The sequence below is a fragment of the Phyllostomus discolor genome, chromosome X, assembly GCF_004126475.2.
Source record: "Phyllostomus discolor isolate MPI-MPIP mPhyDis1 chromosome X, mPhyDis1.pri.v3, whole genome shotgun sequence".
NCBI lineage: Eukaryota > Metazoa > Chordata > Mammalia > Chiroptera > Phyllostomidae > Phyllostomus > Phyllostomus discolor.
In genome coordinates this window covers 41,376,534-41,394,001 of record NC_050198.1, presented here as the reverse complement: position 1 = coordinate 41,394,001, position 17,468 = coordinate 41,376,534, and the positions used below count along the sequence as shown (strand labels likewise).

General features: G+C 41.2%; 1 protein-coding gene across 2 annotated transcripts in view; it reads right to left on the bottom strand.

Moving 5' to 3' along the window:
• Positions 1 to 17,468, bottom strand: part of CD99L2 (CD99 molecule like 2) — a 129,599-nt gene that overhangs the window by 109,857 nt on the left and 2,274 nt on the right. The gene's annotated exons all lie outside the window — the stretch shown is intronic.

The following is a 17,468-nucleotide window of genomic DNA, read 5'->3' as shown; positions in this document are numbered from 1 at the left end:
CAGAGGAAAAGGAGTAGGGGACTGTGTGAAAAAGGTGAAGGGATTAAGAAACACAGATTGGTCATTACAAAATAGTCATGGGGATGCAAAGTACAGCATAGGGAATATAGTCAATAATATTGTAATGCCTATGTTGCCATGTGGGCACTGGAAATATTAGAGGGAACACTTCATATAGTTTATGATTTTCTAGCTACCATGCTGTATACCTGAAAAATAATACAAAATAATATTGAATGCAAACTGTAATTGAAAAGTAACATTATAAAAAATGTAATGGGAAATGATCCCATTTATAATAGGAACATATACCATTAAGTACTTGGGAATAAGACTAACAAGAAATGTGAAGTATGAACATGACAGAAGTTATAAAATACAAAAGAATACAGAAGTAGAGAAACCATGTGTTTAGATGGGAAAATTTAGTGCTGTAGAAAAAAAAAGCTTGCTCTCTCTCTCTTAAAATCAACCTACTTGTAAACCTCCTATGCAGTTCCAAACAAAATTCCTATGAACTTTTTATTTTTAACTTGAAAATTTGACCCTAAAGTAGACATGGATGAAATGCATGGGGAAACAGGAAATTTCAGAAAAAGACAACTAATTTAAGAAAGACTTTCCATATTAGATTCTAAAATTTCTGCATTTTTAAAATCAGAGCAACATCTAAATATATTTTGCAATGTAGTACATGAATGACCCAGGTGCATCAGTGAAGGTGTTCACATACAACCCCAATGCCAATTCAAAGGTATCCAGGACCCACTATTTAAATGTCACTAGTCCAGAAACTTACCGGCATCGATTCTATTTTGTTAATTCTACATCCCACTATTTCCATCACCTGCTCTCTACTATACTACTCAAGAGGCTCCCTGTATGCATTTTCCCAAATAACTCTATAGTAAGAGGAATCACCCCCTTCCTCCCATTTGCACAACCCAAAGAGATTACCAGTGTCAATGATTTGAGACCTGCCACTTCAATAATCAACTTAAAAATGCATTTGTCCTGGTGGCCTTAAGTGAGACCTTTCAGTAGATCAGTGAGGCGAATGGCAGAAGCTATACTCTAGTTTGGGAAAATAAAGAGAGAAGAAGAACAGGGAGTGAATATTTGAAGGAGGAATATGGGATATTAGCTTAAAACAGAGGCAGGCAGGAGAGATGGTGATGCAGAAAATTTGAGCACATTTTTAGGTGAATGAAAGAATCAAGGAAAAAGAGAAGGTGACAAAGGAAAAAAGCACAGATGACAAGTGATAGATTTGATCAATAAGATGCCTGTGCAAGCAGGGGGATGAGATAGGAAGATGCATTTATAACAGGAACAATATACCATAAAATACCTGGGCATAAATCTAACAAGAAAAGTGAAATGCCCATTGTGAGTCATGGCAGGGCTATTTTTAGCTCTAGAGATGTGCTGGTCCCCAGTTTAGAGCCCTTTGCCCTAGACAGACTTCCACTCAAGCACATGATCCAATAAGCACATAAAAGGATGTTCAACTTCATTAGTCACCAGGGAAATGAAAATCAAAACCACAATGAAATACTACTTCACACTGATTAGGATGCTTTTTTTCAAGAAGGGAAGTGTCAGAGAATGTGGAGAAACTGGAACCCACATACACAGCTGGTGTGTCTATAAAATGATGCATCTTTGTAAAACAGTCTGATAGTTCCTTAAGAAATTAAACACCATGCTACCATATGACCTAGTAATTCCACCCAAGAGAATGGAAAACTTAAGTTCACATAAAAGCCTGTACAAAAATGTTCATAGCAGAATTACTCATCATAGCCAAAAAGTACAAACAGCTCAAATGGCCAACTGATGAATGAATAAATGTGTTATATCCTTACAAAGGAAAACTATTTGGTCACAAAAAGGCAGTGAGGTACTGATACATGCTACAACATAGATGAACCTTGAAAACCTTATGGTGAGGGAAATTGCCAGGGACAAAAAGCCACATATATTATGACTAGATTTATATGAATAGCAGATTAGTTGTTCTGGGGCAGGGGGAGGAGGAAGTGACTGCTAAAGGGTTTAAGGGCTTCTTTTGGGGGTGATAAAAATGTTCCAAAATTCAATGGTGGTGATGGTTGTTCAATTCCAAATATACTAAAAACCAATGAATTGTACACTTTAAGTTGGTGAATTGTATGGTATTAAGTTGGCCAAAAAGTTCATATGTTGTTGTTGTTTTCAGTAAAAGACAAATTTTTCATTTTCAGCAATAAATTTATTGATTTGGATATTTTGAGTATGTTGGCTGTCTCTCATGTGGTATAACGGTGATTGTTCTCAATCAATGTCTTGATTTGATCGCTATCAACTTCAACTGGTCTACTTGACCATGGAGCATCATCCAGTGAGAAATCTCCAACACAGAACTTCTCAAACCACTTTTGACACATTTGATCAGTCACAGCACCTTCTCTATACACTGAACAAATTCTTTTTTGTTTCAATTGCATTTTGCCTTTCTTGAAATAATAAAGCATAATATGCTGAAAAAGTTGTGTTTTCTTCCATCTTCAACATTAAAATGGCTACAGAAAAACTTACTAATTTTGATAAGTTTTTTTTAAAAATGCATGCTGATATGACAGCTGTCACAACATGATCTAACAAAATTGTTTTGAGTAAAGTAAAAGACAACTAAGCACTACTAGAGCCATCTTATGGAAAAAAGCCAAATGAACTTTTTGGCCAATCCAATATATGAAAATGGAATTGTTCTGACATGAGGGAGGAGAAAGGAAATCAATCTGCTATACAAAGGCTTCTGCAGTTTGGAGGCAACAGATATAAAGGTCCTATCTGTGACCATGGGCAAGTCCCTTTATGACTTTCTGCCTATTTTGTCCTCTAGAGGGAAGATTGGGGCCCTCAAAGCAAACTACCTTCACTCTCAAAGAGCCCTCCCTTGTCTTCTGAGGCTACAGCCCCTTTCCTTGAGGACATCATCTCATGACTTCCAACACATTCCCTTCTAGTCATAGGATAAGGTGAAGCTGCCTGGCAATGGCTGGGTTCTTTCTTGCTATCCCAAGTCAACCTGTCCTATATTGGCATCAGTGGCCTGGATATTCTGCAAATCTTGTACTTGGCCCCTTCACCTCCTTCTTCATCTCCACCATCCTCCACTCACTTCACTTAGCTAAAGGCAACTCCATCCCCATTCTGACAAGAAATTGTGCCACCTTGGAAATCTCATTCTCTGGCCTGACTCTATCTTCCCAGTACTGGCCAGAAGACCTTCTGCTCCAGCAGACCTGCAGAACCTGTCAGGCAGCCCTTTGTCACCCCTTTCAATTCCTCTTGGGGACTTCAGTGGACTCCTCCTCCTTTCCCATCTGCTACAGTCCCAAGTCAGTCATTGCAGAGACTCAAGCCAGCTCCAGCAACCCCTGTCACAATGTTCTACCTTCTCCCCCTACCAACCCCCAACTTTGAGAGGAGAACACACTCTCTCACCACACTAGACTGAGAGCATCTTGAAGCAAGACAGTGTCCAAGTTGTATCCTTTTGTGTAACACCATGCAGGGTGCTTGGTACTCAAGCAGCACTTAACTAATGCCTCCTGGAAGAAACTGACTATGCGGAGCAATCCCACAACCTGCCCTGCTGCATTCTGAGGTGGTGCCACGTTCCAGTAGTAGCTCTCACATCCCTGTGGTGATGGATGTTGGCACAACTGCCAGTTCACAGTGTGTGACTCAAGCCAGGCCCTTCAAGTACCTTAGCAATCCACTTTTCCTTAATCAGCTCCATTCATTCCCTGACATTACTCCTTTCAACCTTAACTCTACAGCCAGATCCCAGCACAAGACCTTGCCTCCCCCACCACAGGAAAGACTGAGACCATCATGCAGGCCCACTACACATGCCACTTTGGTCACTCAATGTGCATGTGTGATAATAACAGTAACAACAGTTGACATGAATCTAACACCTACTAAGGTCCAGAACTTCTCTCTCCCACCTCTCCCAGCCACCCTGTAATTAGGTACCATCCATCATCCTCAGCCAAATATTATGTACAAAGATATCTACTGAAGTATACTTTATAACAGCAAAGACCTGGAGTCTACCACAATATCCTTCAAAAATCATATATTGAAAATAATTTTAATTACATAAGAAAATACTCCATATAAGATTACATATTTGAACAGGATAAAGATATATATCAATTTGTGTCTCTAGTAATGCCAGAATAGATTATATGAACCAACCTCCCAATTAAAAACAATTAAATGGTTGATTTTAAAAACATCTCCTTAAAAGCATTGAAGAACTGACCAGGTGGTACAAAACGGAGCATGAAAAAACATAAGGCACAGCAGGAAGTCCAGAGAGGTAGGAATCAACAGCTCTGAAGGCATTTATTTCCCAAGCTGGAAAAACTTAGTCTTTTATTTCAGTAACCTTCCAAGATAGGCAAAGGGACTGAAGTTCAGGCCCCAGACCACCTAAATTGAAGACTCTAATAGAATATCTTCCCATATTAAACTTGGACCCCAAAGGGCTACACCCACAGTGAAATAGTGACTTAGAAACAAGCTTGCCTCTTCCCAATTGAACCTCCAGAGGAGGGCAAGGAAGACTTCTTGGTGCTGGGGAGATGGGGCAAGATTTAGACTTATTTTAGATGACCCCAGACTAATAACATTCCAAAGCACCTGACAAAAATCAAACACAAATATTCTCTGAAAGAAGGCACACTTCTCCTAGACTTAAAAGAAGTCCTACATACATATTTCAAGAACAATAAACAGTACACAGCCAAAAATAACCAAACACAGGAGGAAATAAAGCATCATGAGTGAGAAGCATAAAAAAAAAAGAACAGAAAAATAACCCAAGACTTGACTAGGCAATTCATAAATGAAGAAATCAAATTGGACACTAAACATATGGAAAGATGCTCAACCTCACTGGTAACAAAAGAGATGCAAATGAAACTATAGTAATATAAAATTACACATCCACCAATGGCTAAAACTGTAGTAAAGTCTGACAATACCAACTGCTGCTGGTGAGGCTTTGGAACAACAGAAACTTTTATACATTGCTGACAGAATATAAACTGGTACAATCATTTTGGAATACAGTGTGCCATCATCTGGTAAGACTGAAATACAAGTATTACATAACCCAGAAACTCCATTTCTAGGTAGAACCCTAGATAGCAATTTTCAGACTTTTTAACAATAGGAGTCTATACATATACTCAAAATTTGAGAAGATCAAAGAGCTTTTGTTATGCAGGTTATGACCATTATGTTTATCATATTAGAAATTAAAACTGAGAAAATTTTAAAACACAAGACAAAAGCATACATTCCATTAACCATCAGATTAATGATATTACTTGTCAAATCAACTCTGGAAAACACTGTACACTCTTGAGAAGAGTACAAAAGGCAATTAACATCTTTTTTTAAATTTGATTTTAATCATTGTTCAAATACAGTTTTCTCCTTTTTACTCCCAATCCAGCCCCCCTCCCACTCCTCCCCACTTCGGCAATTAACATCTTAATGTTATTATAAAAATAGTTGAACCTTGTGGTCTCAGGTTCAACTATGGTCAAGGGTCCCTAGACCATAGTTTAAGAACCAGTGCCTGCCCTGGCTGGTGTGGCTCAGTGGATTGAGTGCTGGCCTATGAATCAAAGGGTCGCCAGTTCGATTCCCAGTCAGGGCACATGCCTGGGTTGTGGGCCAGGTCCCCAGTAGGGGGCATGCAAGAGGCAAGCACACATTGATGTTTCTCTCCCTCTTTCTTCCTCTCTTCTCCTCTCTCTAAAAATAAATAAAATCTTAAAAAAAAGAACCAGTGCACTAGAGAAACTTATGTATATTTGCATAACAATATTCACAGCATCACTGCTTGAAACAGTAAACAACAGGAATCCAAAAAAATGGATTAAGAAAAAAACTTGTAGTATATTCAAACAGCAGAAGTATGCATAGTAATGAAAATGAATGAAGCACAAATACACACAACAGATAAGCAATGTTTTTTCTGGGCGGGGGCAGGGAGGAGACAAAACACAAAATCCTGTAATTCAATTTCTAAAAAGACAGGCCAAACTAAACTATATTATTCAAGACATATATAGGTGGTAGAAATATAAAGTAAAGCAAGAAAATGATTGCATAAAAATCTACCATAATCTGCATAAAAGGCTAGTGGTCACCTCTGAGGGGAGACAGGAGTGGGCATACAGAAATCTACTTGGGTGTTTGTCAATATTCTATCTTTCATCCTGACTGGTGATGACTCAGATTTTCACTTTACACTTATTCATTAAAGGCCTTGCACACTTTTCTGTATTCGTTATATTTAAAAAAAAAGAAAAAAGCTATATATACAGTTTGATACCAATAATGTGAAATATATATTGCTGCAGAGAAAAAAGTACTAAAATATTGTATTCTAATATGTTAACAGTTTGCATTTTCTCTAGTTTTCTACATCTTCCAAGTTTATTGTAAAAAGCGCATATTACTCTTATAACCATGTAAACGCCTGGTAGTGTCAGATTTTATTATAATTTTTAGCCTAGTGGAAGTCTGAAACTTTATATTATTTTGTTTCATTTGCATATCTACAGTTATTACTGAGATTGAGTATCTTTTCATATGTTTGCTGTCTAATTTGATTTCTTCTTTTATCAACTGCCTGATCTAGTTTTTGGCTCAGTTTTCTGTATATTCTTTCTCATCAATTATCAGAAAATCATAAAACATTCAAAAAGACAAGGTTGCCATGTAAAATTGAAACTAATAAGGATCAAAATAAATGAGAGAGCCATCTGTGGAAATCCATGCAGAAGATAACTCTCTAAAGCTCACCAAGGAGCTGAGGGTATATTCCTAGAGTCAACTGGAGCTGTTACCAATCTGCAAAATCTGACTGTGATCCAATTTACTCCAACATGTCTATCTTGAGTCAATGTGATGATGACTGAAAACTTTAGGGACTCATGAGGAATACTGAAAATTGAGAATGGAATTACAAGGAATATGACTGTCTTTACAGAGTGGGTCTCAACCTGACAAATTATCCAATCTCAAATGCCAATAGTGCCATGGTTGGGAAACTGCTCAGCAGCCTCTATCCAGGAAAAAAGGAATGCTCAACCCTCATGACTCCTCCAAGCAGAAATAGTTGGAGGTGAAGAAAGGTAAATCCCCAGGCTGCCCTACCTTTACAGGTACCCAAAGCCTTTGAGACCCACACTCTGCAAGTGCCTCCAAGGAAGCTGTGTACTGGGCACTATGTTTTCCAGGAGGCCTGCCCCCCTGGAGAAAGCATGTGTGAATAAGGCCAGGTGAAGCTCATAGAACATCAGTGCTACAAGAATTACCAATGCCAGCTACTCCATCCCCCTCACTGGAGGGAAGACCCAACAGATGATAACAGCAGCTTGGCATCAAGAGAAGTGGGCAAGGAGCTAAGCTATTAACTGATACAAACAAACATGCATAACAGTGATTATTTCAAAAAGAACCAGAAAGTCAGAGAAGTATGCATCATAAAAGAGCTACAGAAGTTAATACTTCTATGGATGAGGCATATTTTATCTGCAGCTTGAAAACTCAGCGGATTGATGTGCCATTTTTAAACATGGCTAAATATTCCTTGACACTCTCCCAATTGTGACGTGGGATATATGTTCTCAACCTGAATATGGACTACCCTTAAATGACTCAGCCTATAGGATGCAGTGAAAGTAATGCTGTGTAATTGCTGAGGCTAGTTCATAAAAGGCCATACACTAGGTAATATACACCCCACAAGACTGAAAACATATTCAAAGACTTGTACATGTTCATAGCAGCATTACGCATGATAGCCAAAAGGTAGGCCTAAAAGTCTAATGTCTATTGCTGACAGACAATGTGATTTCAACCTTATGAAGGAGTGAAACACTGATCCATGCTCTAACATGGACGAACCTTGAAAGCATCATGCTAAGTGAAAGACCTCAGACAAAAGAGGTCACATATCATATGATTCCATTTATGTAAAATGTCTAGAACAGACAAATATGTAGAGACAGAAAGCAGATTAGTGGTTTTCAGGAGCTGCAGAAAGAGGGAGCAGGGAGTGGCTGCTTCATGGGTATGGGGTTTCTGTTTGGGGTGATGAAAATGTTCTAGAACTATATAGTGGTGATGGTCATACAATATTGTGAATATACTTAATGCCATAAAATATACTAAGTTGACATACAATAGTAAAAATGGTAAAATTTATGTTTTTACCACACTTTTTTAAAGTTTTAATTTAAAAAAAATTAGGTTTTTACATTGTATACTAGAATTCTCATGCTTAGAGCCCTAAGGGGGCATGAAAAAGTTTGAACACTATGCTATAAGGAAGCCCAAACCACGGGGAGAGGCTATGTCTCAGTAGTCCCAGCTGAGCCCATCATTTATGACACATGAGTGAGAAAGCTTCCAGATGATTCTAGCCCCTGGCCATTTGAGTATTCCTAGCTGAGGCTCTAGATATTGTGGAGCAGATGAGACGTCCCTGATGTCCTCCTCTGAATTCTCAACCTACAGAATCAATGAACATAAATTAAACAGTTGTTTTAAGCTAGTTTACTTTGGTTGATCACCCAGCAATAAATGACAGGAACAACTTTTAATATAGGAAAGAAGGTAGGAAGGGGGTGTCTTCTAGGCAAACAGCATTATAGCAACAGTATAATCGTGGTCCCTTTTTTTATGACACATGGGACAGTTACTCTATACAGTTGCTTCCAGGTCTGTCTGGACTGGAAGTTCCTTGAGGGCTGGTAAAAGTTTTACTCTGCTCTGTTCTGACCATACTGGCCCACACTGTTTCTGGCTCAATAACTGCTCATTCATGCATTAGCAGATACATACTGCACACTAGACCTATTGATGAATATGGGCCACATCAACGGCTTCCCTTGCTCTCTAACTTCCAGATGGGTTCAGGCCATAGGTTCCCTTAGTGTCTCAGGGGCTTTTTCACAGCACCTAAGACCCAAAGAAATGCCTAACAGCTCCACTTACTAAGTAGTTAGCTCGTTAATTCCAACCAATTTAATGGTGGTATCTGACAGACATCACTGCATTTTCCTCAAAAATTAAAAAGATCTATGACACCACCATGAGTTTGCAGCCACTGTGAGTTCCTGCAGTGCCATGGGGGCTCCTGGGTGTATATTTTGGGACCCATAGGTTTAGCCATTGGAAGGCAGAAGCAAAAGATTGAATGATCAGAATACTTGCAACGTTTATTCCCCTGGCTCCAGCCCTCCAGGCTGCTACAGCTTCCTCCACAAGAGGCCCAGTCCTCTCCTAGCTTCTCCTACAATCCTAGATACTCTGGTTCCAGGGAACTCTCCCTCCTCTTGTCCCTTGAAGCCCAGGGTGTTAAACATTCCACAGGTTTCCTCAATGGCCAGGGGCTTCACCAGCCCTTGCTGGTCTCCCTTAACCCTGCCAGTATCTTGTACATGGCCGTTTGATTAGATATTCAATTACTGTGTTTGAGCATTCCATTCATTGCCTGCTGAGTCCCTGACTGTGCCAGGTGTTGTTCTAGATACTGGTAACAACACACACAAAAACAAAGTCCATGCCCTCATGGATCCCAAAGTCAAGAGCTGGAGACAGACAGTAAGCAAAGAAGCAGGTAGACAGATAATATAAGCATATTCAGGCAGGCTGGTGATAGCAGGGTACCTGCAGTACAATTTCAGACACAGTGCTCAGGGATGGCCTCTCCAACGTGGGCGCATTTGGGAAAACATGAATGAGGACACACACCTACCTGGGGAAAAAACTAGCCAGAGGAGAGGGAAAATGCAAAGGTCCCAAGGCAGAGCAGTGCTTAGCGTGCTTGAAGACTGGCAAGCCAGCCCTGAGCACGAGTGGGAGCTGAGGTCAGAAGAGGAGCACAGGCCCTATTCTGTTGGGACTTGTAGGCCACAGTAAGGGTTTAGGTTTTACTTTCATTGCAATTGGAAGCCATAAGAGAGTTCTAAGCAAAGGGACACAATGTGACTTAGGTCTCTAAAAGACTGTCTGGCTGCTGTGTGGAAACAACTGTAAGTGCAGGAGTGGACTCTGAGACATCCACAGGGAGGGCACTGCCAGGGCTCCAATGAGAGGGTATAGTGGTCCAGGTAAGAGAGGCAACCAGAGAGGAGGTGAAAAGAGGTTGGAATCTGGATGATTCTAAGGGTACTCATACGCAGTCTGGTGACAGATCAGATGTAGGACATTAAGAAAAGCCAGCCCTGAAAAAGTGACCAGAGCCACCAACAGGATGGGGTTTCTAGTTACTTGGGTGGGAAGAGAGGGTTTGAAGGGAACAAGTAGAAGCTCAGATTTGCACAGGGTCCTTTTGAGATGCCTATTAGCAGGAGTAATAGTCAAAATAATTAACCATGTTGCACAGGGCATGAACCCTCTGGTTGCTGGGGTATGGGGAGGTCCGGGGACCCTGGGATAAGGGCCAGGACCATTTAGTTTGTTGGGTGGGGGGAACTGAATGTGAAGGATTTCAATAACCTACCCACCATCAGGACATGAGACAACCACATGGAGATGTTGAATGTAGGTGCCTGGAGGTCAAGAGACAGCAGAGCTGAGGATAAAAACTGAAGACTCACAAGTATTTAAAGCAATGAGGCAACTAAAACCACCCGGGAAGCAAGTGTAAGGAAAGAAGCCAACCAAGGACTATGCCCAAGGCATTACCACCAGTCCTGAGGTCAGGGAAGGGAGTTAAGAGAAGCAAGGAAGGAGTAGTAAAATGTGTCTTCCTGGAAGCCAGAAGCCAAGGGGAGAAAGTGCTTCCAGGGGAAGGGTGTGATCAGAGGTGTCATATGACCTGATTTAACAACACCAAAGACCTCAAAGACTTTGGCCAGCAGCAGTTTCAGGGGAGAGGTAGGAAGCAAAGTGTTGGGAAGGAATTAATGGGAACCCCAAACTACAGCTCCACTCGGTATATTTTATTTGACACACAAAAGATGAAACCATTGTGTTTGTTGGTTTCTTTTCAGGCATTACTTTAGCTTATTTTTTGTTGTTGTTGTTGTTGTTTTCCCATGATGACAGAACCAAATGAATGAACAGTGAAAAAGGGGTCACTCCTGTAAGAGAGTGCAGAATTCTGCAGGAAGCCCAAAGGATATGTAAGCAACTCAATTACAGTTGCTCCTAGGGCAGTTCCTCCTGAGCTCATTCAGATTCTGAGCTCAGCTCACTAATTCAGCAGGCACTTTGTTCTGGCCAAGCAAACTGCTATTGTGAACACTGGCCCCTGGATTATCATTAGAACCAAGGAAGCAGGTTGCCCCTTTGCATTCTAGTCCCCTCAAGGGAGCCTAATGTTGTTAATATCTTGACAACACACAGCCTGTTTGCATTAGCAATTAATTGGCTACTGGAACAATTCTGTGAGGCCAAGAAAGCAGAGATAAGACCACTGTTCACAGCAAATGGTGGTGCCACACTGGAATGCCGGCCCTGTTAATTCCCTCATCCCAGGCTAGCTGAGGCAGCAATAAAAAAAAAAAAAAAAAAAAAGAAGGATGTCAAAATGAGCCCCTCTGTGCCTTGGTGCTTTCTGCACTGCAACAGTGCTTTCTGCTGAGGGTACTGCCTCTAATTTAGAAAATAACCCCAAATAGAATAATCTCAAATAGAACCACCTCATGATGTCAGTCATATGTTGAGACTCTCTTTAAACAGATGTTCACTGTGCAGGGGCACTCCTCTCTGTGGGAGTCAACTACAGCTGTCTTCAACTCTAGTTTTCAAAGTGTTTTTGTTTGTTTTAAGCTGCACAGCCCTCTGACATCTTAATAACAGAGCTCAAAACTGGTTGAAGCTGGAGAGTACAGGTTCAGGCCAAATATTCCTGCTCTGTTCCTCTCCCTGCCTCTGCCTCTAGAGAGCAGTCACTGCAGCACACTCCTCCTCCTCAACAAAGGGGCAGGTGTGGCCTCAACAAATAAGAAACCCTCTGTCTCAGGGCTCCAGACTGCACACTACTTCTCATGAGCAGCCATCAAGACTGGGGTGAAGGAATAGGCCTCTTGGGAGAAAGCAAGTGGCCATCATGCAGGTGGCCTACAGAAAGGGGTGCACTGTGAAACAGGTGCATGCTCTCATCCCCTTGTGAAGCAGTTTAAAATCACAGCCAAGCTAAGGAAATCCAGCTGCCTTCCAGGGCCCTTTGAGTACTTTCTAATGTTCATTACTGCACCAAAATCATCACTGCCACCCAATTTTATGAACATTTATTTTAAAATCCTGAACTCAAACAGCAGAATACAAAGTCAATACTCAGAAATCAAAGGCATTTTTGTACACCAACAGTGAAATATCAGAAACAGAAGTCAGGAAAACAATCCCATTTGATATAGCAACAAGAAAAATAAACTACCTAGGAATAAACCTAACGAAGGAGGTAAAATACCTGTACTCAGAAAACTACACAGCACTGAAGAAAGAAATTAAGGAAGACACAAACAAATGGAAGCATGTACCATGTTCATGGAATGGAAGAATTAACATCATCAAAATGTCCATACTACCCAAAGCAATTTATAGATTCAATGAAATCCCTATTCAAGTACCAATGATATATTTCATGGATATTGAACAAATATTTCAAAAATTTATACAGAACCATAAACGACCCTGAATAGCTGCAACAATTTTGAGAAAGAAGAACAAAGTAGGAGGCATCACAATACCTGACATTAAACTGTATTACAAAGCCACTGTAATCAAAACAGCCTGGTACTGGCATAAGAACAGACACATGGATTAATGGAACAGAACAGAGAGCCCAGAAATAAACCCAAGTCTCTATGGTCAATTAATATTTGACAAAGGGGGCAGCAGTATAAAATGAAGTAAAAATAGCCTCTTTAACAAATGGTGTTGGGAGATCTGGACAGCTACATACAAAAAAATGAAACTCAACCACCAACTTACTCTCTACACAAAAATAAATTCGAGGTGGATAAAAGACTGAAATATGAGTTGTGACACAGTAAAAGTCCTAGAGGAGAACATAGGCAGGAATATCTCAGACATTCCATGCAGCAACATTTTCACTGATATGTCCCCTAAAGCAAGGGATATAAAGGAAAGAATAAACAAATGGGATCTCATCAAATTAAAAAGCTTCTGCATAGCTAAACAAAACACATTGTAATAAAAAGAGAACCAACTGTATAGGAAAACATATTTGCCAATGATACCTCATACAAGGTTTTGATCTCCGAAATATATAAAGAACTCACATGACTCCACTCCATGAAGACAAAAAAAACAATTAAAAAATGGGCAAAAGCCTTGAACAGACACTTCTCCAAGGAGGACATACAGAGGGCCCAGAGACATGAAAAGATGCTCAGCATCACTAGCCATCAGAGAGACACAAATTAAAACCACAATGAGATACCACTTCACACTGGTCAGAATGGCACCATAAACAAATTAACAAACAACATGTGTTGGAGAGGATGTGGAGAAAAGGGAACCCTAGTGCATTGTTGGTGGGAATGCAGACTGGTGCAGCCACTGTGGAAAACAGTATAGAATTTCCTCAGAAAACTAAAAATGGAACTGCCTTTTGGTCCAGCAATTTCACTGCTGGTATTATACCCTAAGAGCCCTAAAACACCAATCCAAAACAACCTATGCACCCAATGTTCATAGCAGCACAATTTACAGTAGCCAAGTGCTGGAAGCAACCTAAGTGCCCATCAGCAAATGAGTGGGTCAAAAAACTGTGGTACATTTACACACAGTGAAATTCTACGCAGTAGAAAGGAAAAAGGAGCTCCTACACTTTGCAACAGCATGGATGGAACTGGAGAGCATTATATGTTAAATAAGCTAGGTAGTGAAAGACAAATACCATATGACCTCACCTTTAAGTGGAATATAATCAACAAGGCAAACAAGCAAGCAAAATATAACCAGAGACATTGAAATTAAGAACAATATGACAATAACCAGAGGGGAGGTGGGAGGGGAAAATGGGAGGCAAACGGGGAAGGGTTTTCAGGAACATCTATAAAGAACACATGGACAAAATGAAGGGGGGTGTAGAATCCGGAGAGGGAGGTGGGGATGCCTGGGGTGGGGGGAATGGTGGGGGGGGATGGTGGGGGGGGAATGCAGACACCTGTACTTGAACAATAAAAATAATTAAAATAATTAAAAAATAAACATAAAATAAAATCCTGAACTCAGAGCATATTGGTGGTTGATTTAAATTGGCAAATGTGAAGAAACATCACAAGCCAGTTTTTTCAAAGAACAAAGGGGAGAGTAATATCTACTCCTCAGCTTCTCTATTAGGTTCCTTTTGTTGCTATAACAAATTACAACAAATTTAATGATTTAAAACAACACATTTCTATCTTATGGTTTTGGGGGTCAGAAGCTCAACACGGTCTTGCTGGGCTAAATTCAAGGTGTGGGCAGGGCTATGTTCTTTCTGGAAGTTCTAGAGAGTCTCTTCCCTTGCTTTTCCCAGCTTCTAGACTAGAGCTATATGTGTTTTCCTTGACTGGAGGCCTCTTCCACTTTCAGAGCCAGCAAGGACCAGCCAAACCTTTCTTGCATAGCATCACTGATCCTGACTCCACTACCTTCCTCTTCCATACTTAAAGGGCCCTATTCTTTAATTGGCCAGGATAACCCAGGAGAAATCTTATTTTAATGTTATCTGCTACTTTAATTCCCCTTTACCATGTAACCTAACATGGTTGTAGTTTCCAGAGATGAGGGCATGGACATCTCTGGGGTCCATCGTCATCATCATCATCACCATCATCATTATTATTATTATCCCCACCTGCCTCCATTTGGTACCTGCATGAAAGACTTTTCTGCACATTTGTTAGGTGTTAAGGATGACTTAAAGCTTTGACATGCAAACTAAGATTGGCTAGTCAGTGGGCCTGTGACCAAGCTTCAAGGAGGTCCAAGCCTTGGTTAGGGGGCAAGAACCCCTGCAGTCAGGCCTCCACAGGCACACCAAGAGCAGCAAAAAATACATGCTGAAATGCATGCCAAGGGCAGAAAAGGAGTGGACAGGCACCAGGGAAAGCACCAAAAGAAGTGGGGAAAGAACCCAGAACAGGAAAGTCAGTGCACCTGGAAGGTATCTCTCCTGAATTCACAAAAATCAAAACGACCTCTTCTCCATACTCCCCTCTCAGCAGCCAGTCTCCTTGTCATCTCTACTGATGGCAGCTACAGGCCCTTCCTCAGTGCCTATTGGCACTGACTCTTGGGTGATCTCTATATTGTTTCAAAAACTCACATGTTTTATTAGTTACCTGGTATCCAAAATGATGGAGGGGATAGGGATTTGATCTGTGACAGTGAGGAAGGATCCAAAACCAAAACAGATGAGACTTAAAGGCAAACAGTCCCTAGGCCATTTCAGTCCAATGCAATGACTGTCTGGGGCACATAATGGCAACCCTGAGCCATCCAGAAAAGGGAAGATTCCTCCCTCTGCCCAGGATGTTCATTTCCAAGGGGCAATTCCAGAACTCAGGCAAGTGTGATTAAGCAGATCTGGCCAAACCTGCAGGTGGCTCTGTAGCCTATCGGCTCATACCCAATAAATAGCCCAAATCAGCCTACAAGGCTTCTGCATGGATCCCAGCCTGGCATCTCAGGGCCATCAGCTCTCGGGGTCCACTCTGCTTTGCTCTATCCCCTGCCTAAACAAGACTGAGGGCTCCTGAAAACCAATCCAAACTTGGGCATTACATGCTGTCATCTCATTCAATTGTCCTGTTTGGACTACAGTGAATTTTTTAATGTAAATATAATTTGCATACCATAAAAACCCACCTTTTTAAGTGTATAATTCAGTGGCTCTTAGTACATTCACAAAGTTGTGCAACCATCACCTCTATCCAGTTCAGAACATTTCCATTCCCCACAAGGAAATCCTGTACCTGTTAAGCAGTCACTACCCAATCCCCTCAGTTCCTGCCAAAAACTGATCAGTGATTAGTATGGATTTGCCAACTAGACATTTTATATAAGTGGGACCATACAATATGTGGACTTTTGTGTCTGGCTGCTTTCACTTAGCATAATGTTTTCAAGGTTGGCACTGTGTATTTTTTAAATGTGGCTTGGCATGTCTTAGGTAATGTGAATAATTACTAACATAAAGCTCACTTGGATCCAGGTGCTCTGCTAAACACTTTATCCATTGCACCCATGTAATACTAATAACAGTCTCATGACATGGATGGTGTGGTTATCACCATTTTACAGAAGAGGAAACCAAGGCACTGAGCAGTTAAGTGACTTGCCCCAGGTTGTGGTAGGACTGGGCAGGCTTGCTCCAAAACCTGCACCCTCCCTTTGTCAGCTGGGATACCTCTTTAAAGGGAGCAGGCACTCTCATCACACTTATTCTCCACCACTTCTCACATTTCTAAGACCTACCTCATCCCTGCAAGTACTGGCATTCATGCCCCTGCTTTGGTTATTCAGATAAACCTGCATTCAAGTCCTAAACCTCACTGGACCACAGGTCTTTCATCTGAGATGTGGTACACTACTCATTTTCAAGGCTGTAGGCAAATGGCCATTATAGACCTCAGGAGACAAGGAGTCACCATGCCACCCTTTCAGGGCAGTTATGATGGGGAGAGGTGTGTGAGGCACTGGAGGGCCTAGAGTATAGAAGACATTGGGGAAATGGAGCCCTTGTTATAATTACTATCCACCTGCACCACTGAGCTGCTCCTCCCTGCTGCTCAAAAGAACAACTTCTAATTTCTGTAGGTGCATACAGGCTTACAGACCTGTCCTGTTTTCAGAACTAGTAAAATACACAGCAGACTAAAAACCCATCTGTAATTGGAACAGAGATGACTTATTAACAACCCTTTTAAGCTCCTGGGAGCCTAAAGTCTGTCTCAACTTGCCAGGACCTGGAGACATCTCACAAATCATGCTTTGAGCATGTGTGTGCTTTTGAGGCCTGCTGGACTTTCCTGGTCACATCTCACTGCTAAGGACCTGGATGAGAATGAAGTGGTTCTTGGGCAGGCTCACCCTCTCTACCACTTCAGGCCTCTGGGAGAGCCAGCAAGTACCTAACTTAGCACCTTCGTGTTTTTAACTTTGGCACAGCCGCTCTGAAACTGTAACTGCCCACATACCCAGAGGAAGACCATGAATGCAAAACCCATATTGATCACTATATTTTGCATGAAAGATCCAGAAAACTGGGTTCCTACCTTGAAACAAAAGCTTCTTCTGGTTCCTTTCTTAAGTAAAATAAAAAAAGGCCACTGGGTGGCAGCCTTATCTGAATGGGATCATGGTGCTCTCACTTTCCAGCTATTCGACTAGGGGTCCGCTCAACTGGAAGGTGAGGA